The following is a 24,867-nucleotide window of genomic DNA, read 5'->3' on the forward strand; positions in this document are numbered from 1 at the left end:
TACAGATAACGGATGACGGTGTCTTCTCCAGGAGCGGGGTGTTCTGGGTTCCCGCCTCCCTCTGCCGGGCCATCTGGCCCGGGGGCACCGTGCCACTTGGGCAGATGGGACGGAGCGGAGGCAACCCTGAGACCGAGGACGCTTATCCACCGCGTGGTTGGGATGGCGGGATTTCCGGCCAGGAGTATAAAGCCGACTCTTCGCCCCTAACTTCTGTCCCCGTGGCAGAGAGGGGGCTTAGCGGAAGGGAAGTCATTTGGCTTGGAGACCAACGGCCCTCTGGGATTGACCCAAGGACTGGACGGGAAAATCGGCAGGCTCTTCCTCTATCTGGGCACGCGAGGGCTAAAGGCGCTAATCCGTTGGACCCTCCCCAATCTTTTGATCATCCGGATCAAAGAGGCTGGGGAAACAGCGTGACCTAGTAGATAGAGCATGGGCCCGGGAGTCAGGGGTCCTGGGTTCTGATCCCGGTTCTGCCGATTACCTGCTGGGTGATCTCGGGCAAGTCGCTTCCCTTCTCTGAGCCTCGGTTCCCTCATTTCAAAATAGGGATTCAATACCTGTTCTCCCTTCTGCTTAGACTGGGAGCGCCATGTGGGACCATATGATCTTGTATCTAACCCATTTCATTCATTCATTCATTCATTCATTCAATTGTATTTATTGAGTGCACAGAACACTGTACTAAATGCTTGGAAAGTACAATTCGGCAACAGATAGAGACAATCCCTACCCAACAACGGGCTCACATTTCTTATTACACTGCTTTCTATCTAGGAAGCACTCAACAAATACCATAAAAAAAAAATCCAGAGTGTCCTAAGGGCCGGCTTGGAGCTAGCCGTGTTGGGCCAGACACAGTCTCAAGATTTGCCCCTGCTCGAGAAGCAACGTGGTCAAGCGGAAAGAGCAGGACCTGGGAGACATAGGACCTGGATTCTAATCCCAGCTCTGACACTCGCCTGCTATGGGAATTTAGGCAAGTCGTTTAACTTGCCTCAGTTTTTTCATCTGTAAAATGGGGATTCATTATCTGTTCTCCCTCTCCTTTAGACTGTGAGTTCTTTGTGGGATGGGGACTCTGTGCAGCCTGATTCTCTTGTATCTTCACCTGCACAGAGGGCGGTGCTTGGATCATAGAAAGTAGTTAACCCATACCATTATGTTGTTATTGTCATTATATTAGTATCATTATTCCAGGTGAAGGTGGGCTTCGGTGGGTGTTGCCCCTCAGTGTCCTGGTCATCTCACATTGAGCTCCCGAGTGCTCCCATCCACCTTTTTTTTTTATATGGTATTTGTCAAGCGCTTACTATGCACCAGGCCCTGTACTAAGCACTGGGGTAGACACAAGCTAGTCAAGTTGGACACAGTCCCTGTCCATAGACTCACAATCTCAATTCCCATTTTACAGATGAGGTAACTGGGGCCCAGAGAAGTGAAGTGAGTTGCCCAAGGTCACAGAGCAGACATGTGGTAGAACCGGAATTAGAACCCAAGTCCTTCTGACTCCCCTCATTTCTGCCTGCCTGGGGCCAGAGGCAAAAGAGGACTGTGACTGGACCCTGCCCCTTTCAGCCATTCTCCTCTCTAGGTAGCACTAGGTTTCGTTGGAGGGGAGAATTGCCCCAGGGAGTCGGCCACCTGCACCCGCTCCTCTTACTCTACCGGACAGAGCCCGATTGGCTTCTTGGCCCAGAAGCACCAATTTGAAGTCAAAATGGCCGCATTCCCATCAGTCCCAACTCTTCTGGCCACAACCCCTTGAGGAGGCCATCTCTGGGATGGGGAAGAGGACATTATGGCCAATGGAAAAAAAACCCACCTCAACAAATGGGACCAGGAACACCTAAACCTAAATTCAATCTCTTTCCAGAAGAGTTCCACCTACCTGTTTTCAATGCATCTACCTTAACATGAAAATGGCAATGTAGCCTGGTGGAAAGAGCACGGAACTGGGAGCCTGAAGAGCGGGCTTCTAGTTCTAGCTCTTCTGTGTGACCTTGGACGTGTCACTTAACCTCTCTTGGCCACAGCTTCCTCGGCTTTTTTCACACTGTAAGCTCACTGTGTGCAGAGAACGTGTCTATTATTTTATTATATTGTGTACTCCCCAATGCTCAGTAGAGTGTCCTGCACACAGTAAGTGCTCAATAAATACGAATGACTGACTCATCTATAAAATGGAAGTAAGCTATCTGTCCTCTTTCCCTCTTAGGTCGGGAACCCTGGGAAACGCACTTTGGATTGCATTCTGATTATCATCATGCATCTATCCGACACTTGACATTTAGTAAGTGCTTAATAAATACCGTGGTTATTGTTTGTTATCGATAATAGTGGTGGTCTTGTGAAGCACCTACTACGTGCCAAGAATTGTGGAAAGCACTGGGGTAGATCAGGATCGTCAGATAGGATCCAGTCCCCGTACCACATGAGGTTCACAATATCAGTGGAGGGGAAACAGGTATTTTTTTAATGGTGCTTGTTAAGCGCAGGGATAAATATAAGGTAATCATCAGGTTGGACACAGTCCACGTCCCACATGGGGCTCACAGTCTTAGCCCCCCTTTTACAGATGAGATCACTGAGGCACAGAGAAGTGAAGTGACTTGTTCAAGGTTCCACAGCAGACAAGTAGCAGAGCCGGGATTAGAACCCAGGTCCTCGAACCACGGTATTGAACTCAGATTTCCCTTGAAGCAAAGTTCTCTCATTTCTCTCTCCTTCGGCCTCTCCGAACGGGCGTGGCCGAAGCCCGCGCCCCGGACCCCGTTTCTGGCAACTTCGTCCAAGGTCGGGTTTGAACTGGCAGCTGCTGGATCGGACCGGAGGCAGGCCCGGCCCTAGCGCTCGTGTGCCTTCGCCCCAGGTGACGGATTCCTGAGCAAACATAAAGCTGCGTCGGAGCCAAAGACCATCTGGATAGGAGACGGTCTACTTACCCAGCCCAAACGGTGGGACAATCGCTTGGGCATCGGCGTGCATTTTATTAGACTAAAAAGCCAAATTCAACAAGCAGAAGCCATTCCCTTCTCTGGAGGGACTTGTTTACCTTGGCACGGAGGATTCTAGGAATGCCTAGCGGCTTCAGTTTGGATGGTGTTAACAAGCGGGGATGAGGGCTGAAACCTGCTGAAAGTATACTCGGACCTCAGGGGTGAAAACACATTCTCTCGGAAACGCTAGGGGGAAAGAAGAGCACCGGCGCTATTGACGAGTAGGAGTTAACGATCCAGAGAGGCGTGAAAGATGGTTTAATAATAATAATAATAATAATAATGGTGGTATTTATTAAGCGCTTACTATGTGCAAAGCACCGTTCTAAGTGCTGGGGGATGCAAGGTGATCAGGTTGTCCCACGTGGGGCTCGCGGTTTTTTTTAATCCCCATTTTACAGGTGAGGTAACTGAGGCACAGAGAAGTTAAGTGACTTGCCCAAAGTCACCCAGCTGGCAAGCAGAGGCGCTGGGATTCGAACCCATGATCTCTGACTCCCAAGCTCTTTCCACTGAGCCGCGCTGCTTCCTGTTTTCTCTTCCGGACGAAAGAAGGGAGGCAGGAGAGTTCGAGCGGAATACACGATTCCCGATCCTCTTGCCCCACACGTTTCCCAGTAGCCCCCATGAAGAAGACCCAGGTGGAAAATGGAATAGTGCATTGCCCCGAGAGGAAGCAAAAACATTTCTTGATTTGTAGATCGTACCTGTTCGTTAGCACTGATTTGAGAGACGTCCCCGTTTACGGATAATGATTTACTCTCTTCCCTCCTGCTGCGGATCTCTCTCTCCTCGACCCGTCCGTCCCCTGTTCACAAAGTCTTTAGGAGGAAACAAACCGAACTGCGGGTCGAGTCAGTCCATCGGTGGTATTTATTGAGCACCCGCTTTGTGCGGAGTAATGTACTGAGCGCTGGGGAGAGTAGGAGGGTATTTTTTATGGTATTCGTTCAGTGCATTCTACGTGCCAGGCGCTGTACTAAGCACCGGGATAGACAGGCGCTCATCTGGTTGGACACAGTCCATGTCCCACATGGGGCTCACCATCTCAATCCCCATTTTACAGATGAGGTAACTGAGGCACAGAGAAGTCAAGTGACTTGCCCAAGGTCACACAGCAGACAAGTGGCAGAGGCGGGATTAGCCGCTTCGAGGCCGACAGGAAGTCGTAGTGGGCTAAGTGGGAGTCGAGGGGGTGGGTGTGAGAGGCAGGACCCCTGACCTCTTTACCTCTGCCTTATGACTTCATCTCCAACTGCCTTATTATCCCAGGACGTTGCCAGCACCCAGCAACGAATCAGCGGTCTCGGGGAATAGTCGGACGAAGGGGTCGAAACGGATGGGTGGTGTATTTTACTCTCCCAAGCGCTTAGTACGGTTCTTTGCACACAGTGAGCGATCAATAAATGCATCAGAATGAACGAACGCAGATTAAAGCCCCCTTCCCCGGGGTTATTTGAGGAGGGCCGAGAAGCGCTGGACGCAGGGGCCGGGTGGAAGGGGTCCCGCTAGGCCCCGCGGCTCCCCCCGAGCACGGATCCTCGCGATGAGCCGGTTCGGAGAGGAAGCCGGAAAACATGGCACCACAAAACGTCAGAGGTTAAATCTCTGGCCGAGGCTCAAATTCCATTATGTGGAGAGTGATGATCATCTCGCCCGAAGCCAAGAGGCTTTCATTTATTCAGTCGTACTTATGGAGTGTTTCCTATGTGCGGAGCACTGCACTGAGCGATTGGGAGAGCACAGTATAACAATAAACAGACACTTTCCCTGCTCACAGCGAGCTAACTTTCCCTAGTCTGTGAACCCCATGTGGGACGGGAACTGCGTCCCGCCCGGTTATCTCGTATCTACCCCAGTGTTTAGTACAGTGCTCGACACAAAGTAAGCGGTTAACAGATATCGTCGTTATTATCATCCTTATTATTCTTCCCGTTTCCCGGTCCCGGTCCCCGGAGGTCCGGAACTCTTTGAGAGGCGGCGGGGGTGAAGGGGGGTTCTTGGAGGACCTCCGGGTCTCTGGGGAGATGGACAGCACGGACGGAGCGGCAGGATCTCATCGTGCTGGGAGCGAGTCGGAATTTCCTGTTTTGATTGCAAATTCCCATCCAGAGCAGCGTGCTGCCTCTGTTTGACTCCAATTAAACAGGACAACCCGCCTACTGTTCTCTCTCTCTGTTTTTTGGGAAGCTGGTGAGATCCTCCCGACGCTGTATTTCAGAGGCTCCCTCTCCGCCTGATTTGGGCAAGCGAACCCCCGGGGAACGTGCTGATAGTCTGTTGGGGAACCGAGCCGGGACCTCAGGCCCCGCTGTGATCAGCCACTGGCTCATTGGCCGGAGAATTCTGCGCCCTCCTCGTCTTTGGATGGGACACCCCGGTGACGGTGGTGGTAGATGGGAGAATGCCATCTTTTTTTGTCCTCATCATGGTATTTGTTCATTCATTCATTCATTCAATAGTATTTATCGAGCGCTTACTATGTGCAGAGCACCGTACTAAGCGCTTGGAATGGACAAATCGGCAACAGATAGAGACGGTCCCCGCCCATTGACGGGCTTACGGTCTAATCGGGGAAGACGGACGGACAAAAACAAGAGCGATAAATAGAATCAAGGGGATGGACTTCTCATTAACAAAATAAATAGGGTAATTAAAAATATATACAATCGAGCAGACGAGCACAGTGCTGAGGGGAAGGGAGGGGGGAGGAGCAGAGGGAAAGGGGGGGAAAAGGAGGTTTAGCTGAGGGGAGGTGAAGGGGGGCTAGAGGGGCAGCGGACGGAACAGAGGGAAAAGGGGAAGCTCAGTCCGGGAAGGCCTCTCGGAGGAGGGGAGCTCTAAGTAGGGCTTTGACGAGAGGAAGAGAATTAGTTGTGAGTCAGATATGCAGCCATCTAATTTGAGAAAGACGGAGACTTTAATGCGTCACGTTGCCTAAAGAGGCGGCTAATATACAAAGATAGCAGAGATAAATGTCACTCCCCTTTATAAAAGGACCACCAGACGATGTTCATTTGTTAAGCGCTTCTCTCGTCTTATGCCGTCCAGTCGTCTCCGACTCGTAGCGACTCCACGGACGCGTCTCACCCAGAACGCCCCGGCTCCATCTGCGATCGTTCCGGTAGTGGATCCGGAGAGTTTTCTTGGTCAAAATACGGAAGAGGTTTACCACTGCCTCCGGTGCAGTAAACCCGAGTCTCCGCCCTCGACTCTCTCCCGGGCCGCTGCTGCCCAGCGCGGGTGAGTTTTGACCTGTAGCCGATCCCCTGCCACTCGCTAGCCACCGGCCAAGCTAGGAACGGAACGGACAGGCCTCCGCTTGACTCTGCCTCCCGTAGCCGAGACCGGTAGAGGACTGGAATCTCTCCAGGTGCGATCCCGAGAGGGGATTAAGCACTTACTATGTGTCAGACACTGTTCTAAGAGCGGGGATAGGTACAAGTTAATTAGGTCAGAGACAGTCCCTGTCCCGAGTGGGACCGACACTCTAAGCAGGAGGAAGAACAGGTGTCCCCATCTTCTAGTGCTTAAACCAGTGCTCTATGCCAAGCATATAGTACGTGCTTAACAGATGCCATCATTATTATTATTACAGTTGAGGAAATGAAGTGACTTGCCTAAGGAGACACGGCAAGCAATTGGCAGAGCCGGGATTAGAACCCAGGTCCTCTAACTCCCAGGTCCGGGCTCTATCCACTAGGTCACGGGCTTTACTGCAGCTCTCTGCACATGTACGGAAGGCAGCGCAACACTCTACCCGCAGTAAATTCTCAGTACAGTGCTCTCCACGTGGCACCCGGTACAGAGTTCCTCACACGGAAGACGCTTAGTACGGCGTTCTGCTCCTGAGGGCCCAATTCGGCGTTCCGCACATAGTCGGTGCCCACGGAAGGAGCCCAGTACAGTGCTCCTCACCTAGTAGGTGCCCACGGGAGTTCAGTTCAGTGCTCCACACAGATTAGATGCCCATTATAGTCTCTCGACACAGTAGGTATCTCACAATGGCATTCTCCTGACAGAAGGAGCCTGGAATGGTGTTCTGCACGAAATAGGCGCCCAGTAATCGTGAGCTGGATGAACGATGAAACGGTGCGTTGGTAGATGCCCGAGGTCGCTTACTGTAACGGCCACCCTGTTAAGCAAAAGGGAGGCACCTCCGAGGTCCTGAGTTGGGATCGAGTTCCAGTGAAGCCGAGAACAATCAGCACGGGAGCATCCCCGACTTCAGCAGCATCGCTCACTGGTCCACCCCCGGTCCGTGGTCCAGAGTTATTCGATCAGCTTCAAGCCTCCCGTGACATCTTTAGGGGGTGGGGTTCGGCTTCTTCCCTCCTCTCGGCAAAGTGCCCAAAAGGCAATTTACCCCAAAGGCCACATACCCCAGATCCTCAGTGCTAGCCGGCTTATTTTCTGATGATGATGATGGTATTTGTTTAGCGCCTACTATGTGCCAAGCAGTGTGCTAAGGGCTGGGGTAGATAGAAGGTAATCAGGTTATCCCACGTGGGGTTCACAGTTTTCGTCCCCATTTTCCAGATGAGGTAACTGAGGCACAGAGAACTTAAGTGACTTGCCCAAAGTCACACAGCTGACAAGTGGTGGAGCCGGAGAACTCACGACCTCTGACTCCCAAGCTCGTGTTCTTTGCACTAAGGCACGCTCCCGCAGATCCCCAGACCACAGGGCGTGCTTTCCTTCTCCCAAATTATATCGTTTTCAACATAATGAATTTTCTGGGGCCGACTGTACCACATCCTGTTTATTTCACTTTGGAGCTCAAAGCCCTGGATGAAGTTACTTTCAAAAGAGCTGAGGTCTAAATCGTCGCCTCGAGTCACGCTAACTCCTCCAGTAAATTGTTGTCGGGGTGTGTGTGAGTGTTTGTCAATCTAGAGGAGGTATTTGTTTATGAGCATCTATGGTTTGACTTGATGCATATTCTTTGAGATTCCATTGCCCGTCGTGCGGCTCCTGTGCATATCTGTGGTTGTGGAATTGGGTGGGGGGGGGATGAACTGAGCCCCTCCAATCGAGTCACCCCCCTCTTTTCCCCACCCCAGGGAACAGCAGATTGGAATTCCAGGACCCGATTTGCCTGGGCATCCACTCATGGTCATTTCCATTCCCTCCCATCCCCCCCGTCTTGTCTTCAGTAGAAAGCGGAAGGCAATGGTCTGCTTTGGAGGAGGTCAAGCAGAGAGGAGGAGTGTGCTGGCCTCCTGACCAAGGATACAATCGGCAGTGAACAGTAAGCAGTGTGGCTCAGTGGAGAAGAGCACAGGCTTGGGAGTCGGAGGACGTGGGTTCTAATCCCGGCTCCGCCACTCGACTGCTGTGTGACCTTGGGCAAATAATAATGTTGGTATTTGTTAAGCGCTTACTATGCGCAGAGAGCAATGTTCTAAGCGCTGGAGGAGATACAGGGAAATCAGGTTGTCCCACATGAGGCTCACAGTCTTAATCCCCATTTTCCAGATGAGGTAACTGAGGCACAGAGAAGTGAAGTGACTTGCCCACAGTCCCACGGCTGACAAGTGGCAGAGCCGGGATTAAATCACTTTTCTGTGCCTCAGTTCCCTCATCTGTAAAATGGGGATTAAAAGTGTGAGCCCCACGTGGGACAACCTGATTACCCTGTATCTACCCCAGCGCTTAGAACGGTGCTTAGCACGGAGTAAGTGCTTAACAAATACGATAAATAATCACTATTCATCGAGGGACTGAAGAGGCCTCTGTGGAGAGGCTGGTCACCCTAAGCAAATGGGACTAGCTTAAATGGACCCCCGACATCGTCGGCAAGGACATTCTCTCCGGTGGCTGCTGGCTGAGATCAGTGAATCATTCGACGGTACTTATTGAGCGCTTACTCCACGCCGAGCGCCGTACTAAGCCCTTGGCGGAGTCCAGTACGACACAATTCCCAGACACGTTCACTGCCCAGAAGTGATACTAGAGAGGGAGCGAGACACTAATACGAGTAAACAAGTCATTTATAATATATCATTTAAAGATATATACACAAGTGCTGAGGGATTGGGGGTGGGGCGAATATCAGGTGTCCAAAGGTCACAGATCCAAATGCGTAGGCGAAGGGGAGAGTGAGCCGGGGAAAACTGGGCTTAATCCGGGAAGGTGGTCCTTGGGAGAGGCAGCCCAGACACCTGGCTTAGTGGTGTCCGGTGGGAATTATCTGCCGTCAACACACCCAGATCGGTGCCTTGAGGAATTAGTGCTTGCTGTCTGGACCAGCACCTTCCCTCCTTTCAATCATTTATTCAGTCCTATTTATTGAGAGCTTACTGGGTGCGGAACACTGTACTAAGCCCTTGGGAGGGTACGCTACAATGGCAGACAAGTTCCCTGCCCACAGTGAGTTTACAGTCTAGAGGGGGAGACAGACGTTAATATAAATAAATGTTACAGATAGGTACATAAGTGCCGAGAGGCTGGGAGGGAGGATGAATAAAGGGAGCAAGCCAAGGTGACGTGGAGGGGACTAGGATGTGTCTGTTTACTGTTGTACTCTCCCAAGTGCTTAGTACAGTGCTTTGCACACAGTAAGCACTCAATAAATACGATCGAATGACTGAATGAAAGGAGACTGCAGCTGCTGACCAGGTCAGTGACTGCCTCATCCCGCAGGTGCCCGTTTTTCCCGGGAATGCTGGGCCGAAAAGGAGTGGTGATATTAGGGATCCACTCTCGGGGTCGCATCTGGAGAGTTTCCAGTCCTCTACCAGCCTCGGCTACGGGAGGGAGAGGCAAGCAGAGATATTCCCATTCCATTCCTAGCTTGGGCAGTGGCGAGCGAGCGGCAGGCCATCTGCTACAAGTCAAAACTCCCCCGTGCTGGGCAGCAGCGGCACGGGAGAGAGTCGAAGGCAGAGACTCGAGTTTACTGAGGCCACGGTAAATCGCTTCTGGATTTTTACCGAGAAAAGTCTGGATCCGTTACCGGAATGATTGCCGATGGAGACAGGGCCTTCTGGGAGAAATGTGTCCATGGCGTCGCTACGGGTTGGAGACGGTTTGACGGCATAAGACAAGACAAGAACAGTTAGTAGACATGATCCCTGCCCCCAAGGTGTTTACAATCTAGTGGAATGCTGTTTACCCGTTCATCATCACCCTCACCCCTGCTGACTTCCTTTTCTTCTCCTCCTTCAGTTCCTCTAGACTGTAAGCTCGGGGGCAGGGAATGTGTTTGTTTATTGTTATATTGTACTCTTCTGATTGCTTAGTACAGTGCTCTGCACACAGTAAGCACTTAATACGACTGACTGACTCTTCTTTGCAGGATTAGACTGTAAGCCCGTCAAAGGGCAGGGACTGTCTCTGTTGCCGATCTGTACATTCCAAGCGCTTAGTACAGTGCTCTGCACATAGTAAGCGTTCAATAACTTCTATTGAATGAATGAATGATCTCTTTGACTAGACCCTTCCGTCTTCTCTTCCCTTCTTCTGTTCCGGGCTCCCTCATGTCTGTGGCTGGCACCTGCTGGGGGAAATATGCCGGTGTCCAATTCCTCCATCATTTTCCTCTCCCTAAATGCATAGACGGCTATGTTGGCAGCCATCTTGGTGTTCAGCTTCTCAATGAGTGGTATTTACTGAACTCTCGGTACGTTCGGAGCAGTGTATTAAACTTCTCGAGTCCATTCACAACCTCTGTAGGGTACAGAGAGGGTAGGTTCCATTCCGTAGTACTCCTTTGAAATGTAAGTTACAGAATCTCCTATAATGCAGTACTTCATATTCCTTTGAAATGCCAGTTACGGAATCTCCTACAGTATTTTCTTAGGAAACTAATATCTGTGTGATTCACTCCTACTCAACTTGAGCACCTCTTGATTTGCAAAAAAAGGTGCATTTCCGTGTAATCCCTCTGTGGGATTAATGAGCCTCTATTGTTTGGTTTCATTTCCAAAACACACACTGGGAAGGGAAGCCGAAATGGCTTTAGTGCCAGGATCAGTGTGTTAACATCCAGGTGTCACATTTTTTTTTTACTGCCTCACGGAGAGAATCGAAGCACTCTTTTTGGCACTGAGGTGTCTGTGCCTTCTTAGCATCCGTGGAGGAATTTTCCATTTCTTTCCCCCTTTCACTTTTGGATGACCTCGGAAAATGATGCGTATTATCTCGTAACCGCAGTTCTCTTGCACAAGAGGACAAAGATGCTTCAGAGGAAAAATTCAAATCTTGAGAATCTTCTGTGCATATTGTGACATTGAACTTTGTCTGCGGAGGTGGACTGTGTCCAATGGTTCTTACTCTCTGTATGCCAGCAGTGGGCTCTTGCAGAAAGTGTGCTCGTGTGAGAGAGAAAAAGGAGAAAGGATTTCAATTTGGTGACTGATTTTCTTGGACTGTTTTGTCAGTTTCTCTAGGCTCGTCTTCCCCGTTAGACTCTTGAGATCCTCAGAGACGGGAATCGTGTCTTTCCTTCTCTACATTCCCCCATCACCTAGGTCAAACATTTGCACCCTGCAGTTGTGCCTTCTGGGGATTCTCAGCCCTAAATTCTCTCTGGAATAGCCTCTGGGGTCACTCGGTTGTATCCCAAGTGCTTAGCACAAAGTAAGCGCTCAGAAAATACCACTCATGATCTAGGAGAGCTCAAACAACCGATAAAGTCTTCTGGGTCATAAATTCCTTTCCTTCCATCCCCTTCCCTGGATGGATAGGATCGGGGCTCCCTGCCCAGCTAACCCCGCTCCTCACCCCCTTGACCACCACCAGCGCGCCTCGTCTTTCAACCTAATATCCCTCCACGCAGGGAGGGGAGCATCCGGGGGCTTGGCCTGCCTTTCCCCTCCCAGGGTCGGCTGCAGGAAGCTTCGGGGGGAAAGGATTCCCTCCCCACCTTTTAGATTCCCAGGTAAATGCTTTCCCTATGGCTCACACCGCTGGCAGACACTGACGTTAGCTCCGAATGGGTTTTTAATGGACGCCTTGCAATTATTAGTCACGAGTCAATTAGGTAGCAAATAGAGCAGAATTTGGATGCCAACTGCCTTTTCCTTTTCGAACGCTTCCCCCCCTTTTCCCAGGTGTCATCTTACTTTCCTGTAGGCGTCCAGATATAAGCATCCTTCTGGTCCTTCCCGCTCTCCTCTCATGATGTCCCAAAGCCCAATTTCACCCCCTTCCGGATCCTTCCCTCAGGATCTTCCACTGCCTGCTAAGATTGGCTGCCAAACTTTCTGACCACTTCTCCCCTCAGAGGTAAGATCCTCACTCCTCCGACGTCCTAACCTCCGCACCCCACACCTTCAGGGTACCCTTTCCCTCTGGAATTATGGCTCACGTCCCTCTCTACTCCCTGTGTCTTTCCAGGGTTGCAGTTCAAGCCTCCCGTGTATGCCGACCTCTCGGGATCACCTCTAATAATAATAATTAACAATTATTTTGGTACTTGTTAAACACTTACTTTGTCCCAATCACTGTTTTGAACGCTAGGGTAGATACAAGTTAATTAGGTTGGACGCAGTCCCCGTCCCACCTGGGGCTCACAGTCTTAATCCCCATTTTACAAATAAGGTGACCGAGGCCCAGGGAAGTTAAGTGACTTGTCCCAGGTCAGGCAGCAGACGTGGCAGAGACGGGATTAGAACTCAGATCCTTCTCACTCTCAGGCCCGTACTCCATTCGCTAAGCCATGCTGCTTCTCCAAAGGCTTCGGCCCCGGACCGCCTGAAACGTCCCATCTCCTAACCAGAGGTGAGCAGGTCTTAGACATTGTTCTCGTGAGAAGACGTCGCCTAACGTAGAGGCACTTAGCCAAACCCAAGCTGATCTATCAGGGAGAAATTTCCAACAGTGCAGGTGCGGTGGAATTCTCGCCCTGCTGCCAGTTAAAGGCATTAGCATCTGTGCCAACCGGTCTTCACGAGTCGACTCGTCGCTGGATATTCAATTTGTAACAGCTGACTTTAATGCGTACCAGGCCAGGTCAAATACCTGGAAGACATGATTCGGTTCTTTCTCGAAGTAAGTCCCTCCCTCTGAGCTGCATCAGCAGCAGACTCCTCTAAAGAATTCTTATTTAGAATGAGGATTATTTAGGAAAAATAATAATAATGTTGGTATCTGTTAAGCGCTTACTATGTGCAGAGCACTGTTCTAAGCCTTGGGGTAGATACAGGGTAATAAGGTTGTCCCACGTGAGGCTCACAGCCTTCATCCCCATTTTACAGATGAGGTAACTGAGACACAGAGAAGTGAAGTGACTTGCCTACGGTCACACAGCTGCCAGGTGGCAGAGCCGGGATTCGAACTCATGACCTCTGACTCCCCAGCCCGGGCTCTTTCCACTGAGCCACTCTGCTTCCTAAATGTAACTTTTCCAAAAAACTCAATATGAATCATTTTCCCACTTGGATGATTGGTGCACGACGGATAATGTACTAAGCGCTGGGATAGATACAAGCGGGTTGGACACAGTTCATGTCCCATGTGGGACTCACAGTCTTAATCCCCATTTTACAGATGAGGGAACAGAGGCTCCGAAAAGTGAAGTGATTTGACAAGGTCACACAGTGGGAAAGTGGCGGACCTGGGATTTGAAATCGGGTCCTCTGACTCCCAGGCCTGGGCTCTTTCCACTGGGCTACACTGCTTCCCCAGTTCACACTCACATCAACGGACCAGGGTGCGTGATTTTTCAGTTACCCAAAGATTTTCAGCTTTGTGAGAATCCCCGCATCCCACTCCCTTCTCTTCATCCCAGTGTTTTGTTTTTTTAAATGGCATTTTTGAAGTGCTTACTATGTGCTAGGCACCGTATTAAGCACTGGGGTACATACAAGATTGGACACAGTTCATGTCCCACATGGGGCACACAGTCTTAATTCCAAATTTGCAGATGAGATAACTGAGGCACAGAGAATGCAGATAACTTTCCCAAGGTCACACAACAGACAAGTGACAGAGCCTGAATTAGAACCCAGGTCCTTCCAACTTTAGTAGTAGCTCTGTGCTGGGGTTTGGGGATTTTGGGGGAGTGGGGGGGAGTCTGTCTGAGGTCTCACTCTGCACGGATTCGTTCTGGAGTCAGGAGGAGGAACTGACATTAATCAATCAATAATATTTATTGAGCACCTGTGTTGTGCAGAGCACTGTACTAAGCACACGCAAGAGTACAGAAGAGTTAGAAGGCGAGATCCCTACCCTCAAAGGGCTCACATACTAGTAAGCGTATCGAAACAGCTAGCTACCTGGTTCTCTAGCTCTAAAATATGTCTCTTTTCCTCAATATTCACCGAGCTATGTGGGAAAGGGACTGCATGCAACCTGATTACCTCGTATCTACCCCAGTGCTCAGAACAGTGCATGGCACATAGTAAGCGCTTAACAAATACCATAATTATCAACCTGTGGTCCAAACCGGGGTAAAGGACAATCCTAGAATCCCTCGTTTCCATCATTTCCTACAACCGTCGGGGGAATAGTGAGTGAACTTCCTGTGGTTCCAGCGAACCAGTCTCTTTAACACCTAAAATGGCGCCGTAAGTCTCCCATGGATTGATGGACAGCTCTAGTTCGGGAACAGCCACCGGGATTGTTCTTAATCATTTGTTTGCTAATCACTCAGCAATCCAGCCTTGAGGAGAGATGGGGTGGGGCAGGATGAGCCAACTCCCATGATGTCAATCCCTCCCCAAGCAGGGAGACGGTGGGGGTGGAACTTCTGGTGTTGGGAATCCATATGACATCACCGGGAAGCGAGATTAGGAGCGAGGTGGAGGGGGGACGCTCGGGGCCAGCCGGCAACTCAGTTCGGGATGTCCTAGAAAAGCCATTTCCTGGTGAGGAAGCAGCGTGGCCTAGTGGATAGAGCAAGGGCCTGAGAGTCAGAGGACCCGGGTCCTGATTCCGGCTCTGCCACTTATCTGCTGTGGGACTCTGGGCAAGTCACTTTGCTTCTCTGGGCCTCAGGTACCTCATCTGGAAAATGGGGATTAAGACAGTGAGACCCATGTGGGAAAATGGTTTGTGTCCAACCTGATTAGCTTGCGTCTACTCCAGCACTTAGTACAGTGCCTGGCACATAGTAAGTGCTTTATATATATATATATATATATATATATATATATATACATATATATATATATATAAAGGTGGGTGTCCCACGAGACCCCCGCTGGATTTGCCTAAATTTTCCCGGGGCCATTCAGAGAGTGGACAACCTCACAGTGGAGCATCCTGTTGAAGACTCTCACCAAGAATAGTTGCTGAAGGGTTGTCAAGTATAAGAACGTAACATAACCCCCTGCCAGATTCTGTCTCTGGCCGACACCATGGGAAGCTTGGAGGGGCCATGTTCTTCCTTCTGATTTCTACAAGCACTTTCTTTCCCCTTGTTTACCAAAGAAAGATTATTATTATGATGATATTTGTTAAGCCCTTACTATGTTTCAAGCACTGTGTTAAACCCTGATGAACATGCAAGTTAACCAAGATAGACATAGTCCCCGTCCTCACGTGGAGCTCAGTCTAAATCGGAGGGAGAACAGGTATTGAATCCGTATTTTACAGTTCAGGAACCTAAGCACAAAGAAGTTAAGTGACTTCCCCAAGGTCACACGGCAGGCAACGGGCAAAGACGGGAATAGAACCCAAGTCCTGGGATTCCCAGACCCGTGTTCTGTCCACTAGGCCACGCGAATTGGCTGAAATCTCCAACTATCTCCATTTCCTCTGGACTCAGCCGTCAGTCCCCCTCTTGACCGGAATAGGCTGTAGACAGGAGGAGTTGGTCAGTTTGCTCTGGGGTCTGGGTTCAGGCCTCCCAGAAATAACGGAGGGATCTTAGCTTAGGGCCCAGGAGGACCCGCCGATCAACCCAACCATGGCCTTGTCAGTGTATCTGTTGCCGAATTATACTTTCCAAGCACTTAGTACAGCGCTCTGCACGCAGTAAGCACTCAAATACGACTGAAGGAATTCAGCTGTCTCTGGCGAGGAGCAATCAGGTCAAGGATTTTTTCGTTGGGGAGAATCGGCTGAGCTCCCTCGCTCTGCTCCAAGACTCAGATAGGAATGGGCTTTGAATGTTATTAGTTATGGTATTTATTAAGTGCTCATGGTATGCTAAACTCTGTACTAAACACTGGGGTAGATAAAAACACCAAGTTGAGCACAGTCCCTGCCTCACACAGAGCTCACGATCTAAGTCGGGATAGTCGGATAAAGACCACTGTTCATTTGATTGCACAATCGCCGTAAGCAACAGGATCCACAAACCAACCATTCTGTGGTATTTGTTGAGCGCTTACTGTGTGCAGAGCTCTGTACTAAGTACCTGGGAGGGAACGATACCGTAGAGTTGGTAGACACGATCCCTGCCCTCTGGGAGCTTAAGACAATATCTAACCGAGTCTAGAAACAGATCTCAGAGGTGGAGAGTCCTCAAACTACCCCCTGCTCGAAGAAAATGCTTCTTTCATTATTTAAGGGGTGGATGGACCGATGAATGGAGGGATGGGTGGACGGACTGACCTTCCTGGGAACATTAGTGGTTCTGTCTGCCGTTCCCAACCACCATGATGTTATCCTCCCTCGAGGTAATGCCTCTTGTCGTGACTCATGGGTGGGGTCGAGGCAACCGGGCACCCAGCCCGGTCCGGCCCAGCCGACTCTAGAGGCGAGGGTCTAGAGGAAAGACCTCGGCTTTCTCAAATCAGGCAAGGAGGAGGGGCGGGGCCCCCGGGAAACCAGTGGTTTCTGTGGAGGTCGGCTTGGGAATCGGGTCCCGCCAGATGGGACGGCCGCAGGGTTGACGTGACTTTTCCTCAGATGGAGTCCGCCCGCCTCAGTCTCCAGACATCTCTGGCCCTCGCTCGAGGCCTTGCTCTCTCTTCAGCCCGCCCCCAGGGCGCTGCCTCTCTTCCTTCGGGTCTCTCATCGACCCTGCCATCCTCCACAGCATTCAAATGGGCCATGGGCCTGCCCCCTTCCACCACATCCCCCCCCACACACACCCCGGCCCCTCTAGTGGGGTTCCCTTCCTACATCTATCAACTCGATTCCCTGCGGGAGTTCTTCAGCACTCAGTCAGGCAGTCATTCATATTTATTGAGCTCTTACTGTGTCCTAAGCACTTGGGAGAGTTCAATACAACGGTGAACAGACACGTTCTCTGCCCAGAATAAGCTTACAGTCAAGCAAGGCTTCCATATCTGGTGCGTGACTTTGGGCGTGTCAGTGAACTTCTCTGGTTCTCCGTTTCTTCATCTGTAAAATGGAAATAACTATTTTCCCTCCTATTTAGTCCCCATGAGGGATGGGGACTGTGTCTTGCCTGATTATCTTATAGACCGGGAGAATACAATACAACAATAAAACGGAGTTGGTGGACATATTCCTTACCCACGATGAGCTTTCAGGCTAGAGATGACAGTGCCCACCCCGGATCAGCTCCGGGGACCACGATTCCTAGAAATCACTGCGCTCCGGTGTTGTCTCGATCTGTGCCAGACCTTCGTTCTGTTCTAGGCAGCCAATAGGGCAGGATTCCCAGCCGCCGTCCCCCACTGGGGTGGGAGAGAGGGAAAGTTGCTCTAAGGGAGAATGGTGTCTTGTCCCTTCTGCCCTCGTGAGGCATCTGTCTCCGGAGGAATCCTCAGATCAATAACCCGAATGGGCCGCTTCGCTGCTCTTTCTCCACAGTGCCTTATATCTTATATCAGTATTTGTCTCCCCCTCTAGACTCTAAGCTCACTGAAGGCAGGGAATGTGTCTGTTTATTCTTATGCTGTACTCTCCCAAGCGCTCAGTACAGTACAGCCGACAGTTAGTGCTGAATAAACATGGCTGACTGGCTGACCACCGGACCCCTGCCCCGTTCCATCTCATATTCAGAAGGAAATGGCACTTCAAAGCCCCCAGCGTCCCCAAACAGCCCCATCCGTCAATGCCGGAATAAGAATGAAAATGTCAGGGGGGCGAAGCCGCCAACCGTCGGGACATCTTGACGGATGAGATTACGGCTCCTGCTTACGAGGAGCGACTCTCCTCCAGAGACTCCCTTCCTCCCCCTTTGGTTCCCCTAATTCATCTGGGCTCGGACTGAGTCGGGGCGGGTGTCACTTATGGTTCGGAAATGAAAGCGGGCATTACTGGTAGGCCCCTCCCGCACCGGAGGATTCCTCCGTGTGTTTGTCTCTACCTCCCTTGTTCGTCGATTCTGTCTTCCCCCGGTTTGGTCTCGTCCGACTGCAAAAGTTATTTATCGCAAGCCCTGTCCCAGGGTGACCTTTTGGGGGTGGATGAGTCCCGTGTTCATTTATAACGCCAATTTCGGAGGGAGCCATATTTCTGGGACCAGGTGACCTTATACAGTTATCGGGCACCCGACGCCGTGTCCTTTTGCTCCCCGGACGCCCGGCGGAGGGGTTGGAGACGGGAGAGGGCAGGTCTCTCTTTAACGGCGACGAGCTCCAGATGAGTCCCTTTCGAGAGGCGGCGGAAGGTCGGGCTCTGACCGATCAATCACGGCCCTTGCTCCCGGGACCTAACATCACGGACCGCGTCTTCGAGGACCTCTCGGGGATTAGGTTTGGGCTCAGCTGGGCCACTGCTTTGTATTGATTGCATTACGTACTTTTCTCTCACAGATGCAATCTCATATTCGGTTTTGTGTCCGTGGCAGAGGAGCTGCTCTCTGAGGGATTCTAAACGTTTTCTTTTGTGTGTGTACGTGTTATCTGTTGAGTTCTGAAGAGGGTGCGTCCATGGAGTCGTTACGGGTCGGAAACGACTCGAGGGCATTTGAAGAAGAAAGAGGTGTCCGTTGAGTGCTGACTGTGTGTCAAATGCTGTTCTGAACGCTGGGGTAGATACAAGGATGGACACGGACCGTGTCCCTCGTGGGGTTCAGAGTCTGAGTAGGAGAGGGAGCGGGACAACTGAGGCAAAGAGAAGTTTAGCAAGTTGCCCAAGGTTGCACAGCAAGCATTTGGCAGAGCTGGGATTCTATCCCAGGTCCTCTGACTCCCAGGTCCGTGTTCTTTCCATCAGGCCGCACTGCTTCTCATGTCCGTGTCTTTCCTTTAGGGAGGTGGCAGGGTTTAGAGGAAAGAGCCTGGGATTGGGAATCAGAGGACCTGGGTTCTAATCCCGGCTCCATAGCTTGTCTGCTCTGCGACCTCAGGCGAGTCACTTCACTTTGCTGGGTCTCAGTTCCCTCATTAGTAAAATGGAGATTAAAACTGGGAGCCCCATGTGGGACAGGGACTGTGTCCAAACTTGTCACCTTCCCTTCTCAAAAATCTCCTATCAACTTTTGTACGAAGCGAAAACTTCTCACTCTTGGCTTCAAAGCTCTCCCTCACCTGGCCCCCTCCTACCTCACCTCCCTTCTCTCCTTCTCCAGCCCGGCCCGCACACTCCGTTCCTCCGCCGCCGCTAACCTCCTCACTGGGCCTCGTTCTCGCCTGTCCCGCCGTCGACCCTCTGGCCTGAAATGCTCTCCCTCCTCAAATCCATCAGACTAGCTCATTTCCCCCCCTTCAAAGCCCTGCTGAGCGCTCACCTCCTCCAGGAGGCCTTCCCAGACTGAGCCCCCCCCTTTTTCCTCTGCTCCTCCTCCCCTCCCCATCGCCCCGACTCCCTCCTTCTGCTCTACTCCCCTCCCTGCCCCACAGCACTTGTGTATATCTGTACATATTTATTATTCTACTCAATGTCATGTATTTATCTATAATTCCATTTATCTATTTTGATGCTACTGATGCCTGTCTACTTGTTCTGTTTTGTTGTCTGTCTCCCCCCTTCTAGACCGTGAGCCCGTTGTTGGGTAGGGATTGTCTCTATCTGTTGCCGAATTGTCCTTTCCAAGCGGTTAGTACAGAGCTCTGCACGTAATAAGAGCTCAATAAATATCACTGAATGAATGAATCAGCTTGTATCTGTGAAATAGAGATTAAGATAGCGAGCTCTCCGTGAGACAGGTACTGCGTCCGAACCAGATTACCTCGTACCCACCCCAGCGCTTACAGAACAGTGCCTGGTACATAGGAAGCGCTTAACCAATTCCAATAAAAAACAAAAAATAAGAAGTAGACTGAGGAACGCATGAAGGGGAAGGCAGCGGATGTTATGGCTTGAAGCTTCCTGTCTAACAACTCTACTGTTTTATGCTTTCCCAAGCCCTTAGTACAGTGCCTTGCACACAGTTAGAGCTCAATGAATATCACTGATTGAGAGCCAGTGTCTTCAGAGGAGGGTCTTAAAGGAAGAGGAGGGGGAGATGTTTCCTGAGCAGAAGAGGGAAGTGTTTCTAGCTGGGGGAAAGACGAACAAAGGCCGACAGGATCATCTCTCTCCTGACTCCATTCCCCGCCGCCTTCCCCTCCCGGCCCCAGGGGGATCCCTTCTGGAAGGCCGCGCGAAGGGATCTTCTATAACATCACCTCACTGGCAGCTCCGAAATTGCTTCCCGGCCTGGCCTGGGAGGGAAACGGAGACCCAGAGTAGTGGGAATTGCAATCCACATCTTCAGCCGCGGAAGAGCCGTTTGAGGTCTCAAACGCAAAACCCCAACGGCCTGGGTGCTGGAAATAGATTCCTGCAAGCCGAGGCCGAGTATCGATGCCAGACGATTTCAATTAATGACGTTTCATCACTCAACCGTCGCGGAGTCATTATTGCAGAGGGCCATATTTCATTCCAGTGGACGGAGTGTAAATGAGTGTGTATTTTTATGCAAAATGGGCCCTGCCTCATTATTTATTCATGAGTTTTAAAAGGATCATTATTTTTGACAGACAACCACTGTCAAAGGATTTATGCATAAAAGATCATATTTTCCCACAATAATCATCAATCAATGAAGTGTAGAAACTCGTCCTTCAGATTTAATACTAAAAAAATATTTTTATTTTCTCTAATTGAACACATGTCTCTGTTTGGAAAATAGAGTGTGGCAAGGTTTTCTCGGGCATAAATAAAAATAGCAGCAGCGTAAGTGGCCCGAATCCTGGCGTCGGCTTCAGAGTGATGATAATGACGGTCTTTATTAAAGCACTTACTAGTTGCCAAATTCTACACTAAGTGCTAGATTAGATAAAAGATAATCAGCTCAGATAAAATCCCCGTCTCACACAGCGCATGGAGTTGAAGAGGGAGGGGGAAGCAGATATCTTTTCTCCATTTTACAGATGAGAGAACTGAGGCCCAGAGAGGTTATGTGACTTGCTTAAGACCACACAGTAAGTCCGTGGCAGAGATGGGATGAGAATCGGATGTCGTGACTTCCAGTCTGGGCTCTTTCAATGAGGCTGTCGTGCTGTGTGTCTGTGTGTGTGTGTGTGTGTGTGTGTGTGTGTGTGTTGGCCTGGGGGAAAGAAAGGAAAGGAAGGAAGGAAGGGAACGAAGGAAAGGAAGAAAGGAAGGAAAGGAATGGAAGGAAGGAAAAGAAGGAAAGAAATGAAGGAAAGGAGGAAAGAAAGGAAGGAAAGGAAGGAAGAGAAGAAAGGAAAGGAAAGAAGAAAAGAAGAGGAAGGAAGGAAGGAAGGAAGGAAGGAAGGAAGGAAGGAAGGAAGGAAGGAAGGAAGGAAGGAAGGAAGGAAGGAAGGAAGGAAGGAAGGAAGGAAGGAAGGAAAATAAAGAGAAAGAAAGAAAGAAAGAAAAAGAAAGAAAGAGAAAGAGAGAAAGAGAGAAAGAGAGAAAGAGAGAAGAGAGAAAGAGAGAAAGAGAGAAAGAAAGAAAGAAAGAAAGAAAGAAAGAAAGAAAGAAAGAAAGAAAGAAAGAAAGAAAGAAAGAAAGAAAGAAAGAAAGAAAGAAAGGCAAAGAGAGAGAAAGAAAAAGAAAAAGAAAGAAAGAGTCCCATCCCAAAGGGTCAGAAGCCCCAGATTCTACTTCCAAATCTGCCACTGGGACCTTAGGCAAGTCATAAAACTTCCCCGTGCCTCTGTTTCCTCACCATTACCTTTAGGACACTTGATATTCACCCCACCCTCAGCCCCAGGGCACCTGAGTACATATCCGTAATTTATTTAGATCAAGAACTGTCTCCCTCTCTAGACTGTAAGCTCCTTGTGGGCAGGGAACAGGTCTACCAACTCTTGTTGTTTAGAGAAGCCACGTGATGAGATGGAGATAGCACGGGCCCGGAAGTCAGAAAGTCATGGGTTCTAATCCCCACTCCGCCACTCGTCTGCTTCGTGAGCTTGGGCAAACCACTTGGCTTCTCGGTGCCTCGGTTACCTCATCCATAAAATGGGGATTGAGACTGTGAGTCCCACGTGGGACAGGGACTGTGTCCAACCTGATTTGCTTGCATCCACCCCGGCTCTTAGTAAGTGCCTGGCACATAGTAAGTTCTCAATAAATATCATTATTATTATTATTAATCTCCCGAGCACTTAGTTCAGTGTTCCGCATAATGTAAGCGCTCAATAAATACCGTTGACTGACTAATAGACCGTAAAATGGGGATAAAATGCCTGCTCTTTCTCCTGTTAGACTGTGAGCCAATGTGGGGTAGGGGATGGTGTCTGATCTGATTTTCAACCTCACTGCTTAGCGCACAGTGAGCGTTTAATAAATACAAGGATCGTTATTACCATAGTATCATTCGACGGGTGCTTGGGCTCCAGTGGTAACAAGGTGTTTCAGTCAGGAAGTGGCAGGACTCAAAAAGGTGAGACCCTTCAGGTGAAGAGCGGGAAATGTCAAGAGATAACACATCATCACCCTAAAATCATGAGCTGAAGTTAAGGCTGCTGGCAGCTTCCCCCTCACCCATCCCCCCGTCTGTGGACTGAAGAAATAATAATAATAATAATAATAATAATAGTGTGTGGCTCAGTGGAAAGAGCCCAGGCTTGGGAGTCGGAGGTCATGGATTCGAATCCCGGCTCTGCCACTTGGCAGCTGTGTGACAGTGGGCAAGTCACTTCACTTCTCTGGGCCTCAGTTACCTCAGCTGTAAAATGGGGATTAAGGCTGTGAGCCTCATGTGGGACAACCTGATGACCCTGTGTACCCCAGCGCTTAGAACAGCGCTCTGCACGTAGTAAGCGCTTAACAAATACCAACGTTATTATTATTATTACTCTATGCCAAGCGCTGTACTAAGTGCTGGGATAAATGCAAGATAATCAGGTTGGACAGAGTTTAAATGGGAGGGAGAACAGTCGCTCTATTCCCATTTTACTGATGAGGAAAGGGAGGAAAGAAGCGACTGGCCCAAGGTCACACAGCAGACAAGTGGTAGGATTAGAACCCAGGTTATCTGACTCCCAGGCCTGGATCCTTTCCACGAGGCCACGCTGTTTCTCTAGGAGTTAACAGCAGATTTTTTTTAAAGCGCATACATAGACTCTCTTTCTGTCTCTCTCACCAACAGGCTGCTCAAAGGAGAGGAATTCATCTCAGTGATGTTGGTTTGACCCTGAGGAGATAATCGTGTCTACTTTAAAGGCTCTGGAGGCTGTAACCTGATTAATCCCCAACTTTCCCAGACATGCCATCCCATCAACCACTTCAGTGCTCATAAACGTATCCATTCATCTGTTGGTTTTTATTTATCCACTTGTGCTTATGATTTAAATCTATCCGCTGACTCTCAACTATGGCCGAGCCAGGGATTTATATCTCTTCCACCAACCCCTCTTAGATAGGAAGGGTCTCAAAGGTGGGGATTGCAAATTTTTCTCCTCTTGAACATTTACAGAACGCCTCCTACGGTATTATGTTCCCAGTTTTTTTATGGGGTCTGCTGAGCGCTTACTAGGTGCCAGTCTGGGTTAGATACAAGTTAATCAGGTCGGATCCAGTACCTGTCCCGCAGAGGGCTCACGGTATTAATCTTCATTTTCCAGATGAGGTAAAGAGGCCCAGAGAAGTCAAGTGACCTGCCAGTTGTCCTCTGGGTGACCCTGGGCAAGTCACTTCCCTTCTCGTGGGGAGGAAGCGTTAGAGGACGCGGGGAGTCCCCTCTAGACTGTGAGTTAACTCTCCTGTAGTCCCCCAAGCATTTAGTCCTGTGCTCTGCACACAGTGAGCACTTAATAAATACCCCCGATTGATGAATTGATGGATTAAAATTGGCGAATTCTGAGACGGTAACATCAGTCTCAAACGGTCTCCAACCCAAGAGGGTGGGCAGAGTGGAAACGGAGTTCCGGCAGCGAGAGAGACCTTGCGAGGGCGGAAGTTAAACCTTTAACGTTTGTCTGCGGGATACGCAGATCGCATCCCTAGGCCCCGTTCATATTCGGGCAGCAGAGCAGCTGGGGCTACTGGTCGAAATGTCAAGTCTTTTATTAATGGGGAGGGGGTGGGAGAGAAAGGACAGAGGATGGAGTGAAAGAAGCAACACGGTCCAACCCCGCTCTTTCCACTAGGCCAAGCTGCTTCCACAGAAGAAGGGTGGATGAGAACGGACCCCCCTCACGAACCAACAAGTTAATCACATCCCCTGATGTTCTTTTCCTCCCCGCCGTCGTTTTCCACGCCCGAGGAGCAGGCCATGAGCTGGGGCCCGCGGTTTGGCTCACTGAGAGGCGGAGAGCCCTGGTTGTCTTTGGGGAAAATGTGATTCTCCTCATTCACACACACTGCAGGGTGATCCGGGAATCAAAACCATGCAGTTCTGCTTCTAGTCATCCCGAAGCATAAACAGGAGGAGAAGGGTGGTTGGGCGGCAAGGTTCAGATGGGAAACACATCTGGGCTCCTCCTTAGGCTTCTCTGGGTGATATTGGGTGTGAGCATTCATCTTTTAGGGGGTCTGTTTTCATTGGGTCTGGTGTGCGTCAAGTCCCCGTTAAGTATTTAAGTCCCAGATGGACCAACTAGAGACCACCTCACGAATGCGGGGAGAGCCAGAAGATCGGTCCGTCCGGCCCAGG

At 50.2% G+C, this 24,867-nt stretch overlaps 1 long non-coding RNA gene across 1 annotated transcript; it reads left to right on the forward strand.

The window, feature by feature from the left end:
* Window positions 1-2,227: 2,227 nt before the first annotated feature.
* On the forward strand, window positions 2,228-23,526 carry LOC120638602. The gene is made up of 2 exons (XR_005660334.1): window positions 2,228-2,296; window positions 23,362-23,526. It is a non-coding gene; the product is annotated as an uncharacterized LOC120638602 (long non-coding RNA).
* The last annotated feature ends 1,341 nt before the right edge of the window (window positions 23,527-24,867 follow it).

Source organism: Ornithorhynchus anatinus, chromosome 9 (assembly GCF_004115215.2).
Source record: "Ornithorhynchus anatinus isolate Pmale09 chromosome 9, mOrnAna1.pri.v4, whole genome shotgun sequence".
NCBI lineage: Eukaryota > Metazoa > Chordata > Mammalia > Monotremata > Ornithorhynchidae > Ornithorhynchus > Ornithorhynchus anatinus.